Source organism: Equus przewalskii, chromosome 22 (assembly GCF_037783145.1).
Source record: "Equus przewalskii isolate Varuska chromosome 22, EquPr2, whole genome shotgun sequence".
Taxonomy (NCBI): Eukaryota; Metazoa; Chordata; class Mammalia; order Perissodactyla; family Equidae; genus Equus; species Equus przewalskii.
The window spans coordinates 37,400,907-37,404,189 of NC_091852.1; the positions used below are offsets into that span (position 1 = coordinate 37,400,907).

Genomic DNA, 3,283 nt, shown 5'->3' on the forward strand with positions numbered 1-3,283 from the left:
TGTGCAAGTAACCCCTATTTTACTTAATAATGGCCCCAAAGTGCCATTAATCTCTTACTGTGTCTAATTTATAAAGTAAACTTTATCATAGGTATGTATATATAGGAAAAAACATATTATATATAGCAGTCAGTACTATCCAGCTTTTCTGGCATCCACTGGGGGTGTTGGAACATATCCTGATAAGGGGTGAGTACTGTAGAGTATGATTCCATTTATATAAAATGCCCAGAATGGGCAAATCCATAGAGAGAGAAAGCAGATTAGTAGTTTGGGGAGGAGAGATTGGAGAGTTACTGCTAATGGGTACAGGGGTTTCGTTTGGGGGTGATGTAAATGTTCTGGAATTAGAGCCGTGATGGTTATCCAACCTCCTCATTATGCTAAAAACCATTGAACAGTATGCTTTAAAAGGGTTAATTTCATGGTATTTGAATTATATCTCAAAAAGAGGGGGAAAAAACCAAAGCAGATTTTGTTCTTGCTTCCATGGAGCCTATGGTCTGGCTCTGCACCTATCCCGGCAGGTTCCAAGATGCCGCGACCGCGCCCCAAAGCAGGCCCACCATTTTCTCGGTCTCCTCACCTGACAGGTCATCACCAGACAGGTCAGGGAAGGACTTAGCAGGACCAGAGCAGACGGCCCCACTTCCCAGGAGCAGCTTTTCCCGTGGTCTCCCCAGGCCTGTCTCTCCCCAGGCGCTCACTCCCACCAGAGTGTAAGAGCATCTCGGCCCCAAGCACCTGCACCCAGCATCCCGGCCCCGCCCCTGAGCCTGAGGCCCCGCCCCCGAGCCCGCGGCCCCGCCCCCTGAGCCCCCAACCCTGCGCGGCCCGGGCGCCCCTAGCCGGGCTCGTTAGCCGCCTGCGCTGCCTGCCCGGCGGCGGGCGCAGCCGAGGCCAAACAGGCGGCCGGCACATCCTGCCTGATTTAAGTGGTAATTTCCTTTGGGGGTTTCACTCAAGTGCAGCCCTGGGAAAATCGTGGCGAAGAGCTTTCCGAGAGGAAATGTTAGCCTGGACTTCCCGGCGAGTTTTAAAGACAGGGAACTTTCTCTTTTGCGTGATCAGAGCCTCTTAAGAGTGGTTAATTAACTAAGCGGGCAGGGGGTGTCTCCTGGGGGTGTGGTGTGTGGAGGCCAGAGTGGCAAGTCCATTTCTGCTTGCTTCTTCTCTATCGAGAGGAGGAGGAGGAGGTGGTGGGAAAGAAGATTTTAAACGTGGGGGTTTGGGGTGAAGGAGCGATTTGAGAGAGATGAGATTTGGTCGTCCTCGTGGCCCTGGAATTTTGTTTTCCTGGTGGTAAAGGTTCTTTCCTCCTTTAGCCGTGGGAGTCGGGTAGGGACAGAGTGGGGTGAAAAACATTTCTGTGTTGGGCTGAAGACCACCTGCATTTGTATCACTTGAGTTGCTTGTAAAAATAGATTCCCCAGCCTCGACCCTGACCTACTATATTGGAGACAAGGAAAGCGAGACAAGGGTTCTAGCACAAAAATGTTCATTTTTAACAACCTTGCTGGATGATGATTAAACAAACCAAAGTTTAAGGCCTCTGGTGGTCACCAGGTCCTTGCATACGAAGATTTCAGTTCCGGGTGGGCTGAGGGTCGCTCTAGGGGGTCCGAAGGAACTAAAAGCAAAAAAGGAAAAACAACGCTTAAGAGCAGCAGGGTTGAGAGTATTTCTACTGTGTGGAAAATACAAACTAATCGGCCATTCTAATAGAAATTAGAAAACGAAGCTGCCACGGCTCCTGCCACCCCACCCTTCACCCCTACCCCCCTTCCATCACCACTCCACTCATTCACTTGCCCAGGGCACAAGCTCAGACCTGGTATAAGGTTAGTTTTGTTGTTTTTTTTAGCGATGTTGTGGTATTTAAAATGATGCATTATAAATTTCCCTATCATACTAGAGAATTAAGAGCAGGCAAATGTAATCAGTTATGGCAGATTTGAATCAAAGGATTTATTTAGGTATTCTTAAACAAGTACACAGATTCCCCACAGCAGTGCCTGTCAACTTTTTCTAACTTCTGATGTTTCACTCAAGAAATTTCTGAGCAAGGTATTCATAAATTTCTTTTTTTAAAAAATGTTTCTCATACACAAAATAATGTTATAACATTAAACATAATTTTTCAAAGCCATGCGTATGCCCACCTGAGAATCCTGCCCTGCGGCCATTCCTTCTTTGAGCCTCCACCTGCCACTGTAGATCCCTGCTGTGACACCTGGGCAGTTCTGACAGCCTCACTGCTGCCCTGACCCTTCTCCCACGTCCCCTGGCTCCTGCTCGGCTTCCTCTCAACTCTGCCCGCCGCGCCCGCCCCGGGAGAGACAAGGGGGCGGGGCTAATTCTTGTCTGATTTATTAGCAGCCCCTGTATTTTCATTCAGGACCTGGCCTATTGTCTGTCCAGGGCGTGGCTGGTGCTGAATGGCGTGGGAGGCTAAGTCCTGCTCGCTGCCCTTGTTGTCTTTGCCGAAGCTGTCCTACCTGCTCTTCGGCCAGGTCACCCTTGTGTCTGATGTGGCTCCCAATGTGAAAAGCCCATGGGAGGGGCGTTACCAAGTTGAACCACAGCGAGGCGTTCACGGAGTTAGACCCGTACACCCCGCCCTGCTGACTGAAGTCAACACAGCCCATCATCCTTAGCCCTCAAAGCAACTTCTGGATGGGAGGCAACAGGAGACAAGGAGAAGAGCTTTTCTACAGAAAAAGACTATTTAGCAATTGCCTTAAAAATTTGGGGAAAGACAAACTCTGAGACCTAAGGCTGCAAGTCTCCGCAAAAAGATCTAAAAGGAGTTCACCTGGGTGGGTTTCTGGGTAAATGTCTGCGACTCGTTGTTTGAGCTCCAGTTTAGGCTCAAATGTTACGTTTAGCCGTAAATGAGGCTGACACCATAATAAAACTTAGAGCGTGCCATGATGTGTCTGAGAGCAACCTAACCTGTTTTATCATCCTTCATAACTTCTAGGGCTCCTTGACGATTTAGCTTTGGATTCATCAGCCTTTTTGGCCTTATTGTTCCGGCATTTGTGTTGTTTGTTGTCTTCACTTCTTAAAATTAGGCAGCTCACAATAGTACAAATGATTAAAACCTGGGAAGGGGGCTTCGTGATGGAAAGGTTTATATGTTATTTAAAGTTGCAAAGGTAAGAATTGTAGAGGAACTGAAAATAATAATATAAATATAAAACACTTGGAAGAGGAGGAGGTTTAGGGTAAATGAGCGAAATCCTCCTTTTTCATATTAAGGTGTCTGGAGATATTATCT

General features: G+C 47.8%; 1 long non-coding RNA gene across 1 annotated transcript; it reads right to left on the minus strand.

Annotated features, from left to right (window-relative positions):
- Positions 1-1,481: 1,481 nt before the first annotated feature.
- LOC139078733 (uncharacterized) lies at positions 1,482-2,430 on the minus strand. Its single transcript, XR_011531765.1, has 2 exons — positions 2,163-2,430; positions 1,482-1,630 (listed from the first exon to the last, which is right to left on the minus strand). It is a non-coding gene; the product is annotated as an uncharacterized lncRNA (long non-coding RNA).
- Positions 2,431-3,283: the final 853 nt, after the last annotated feature.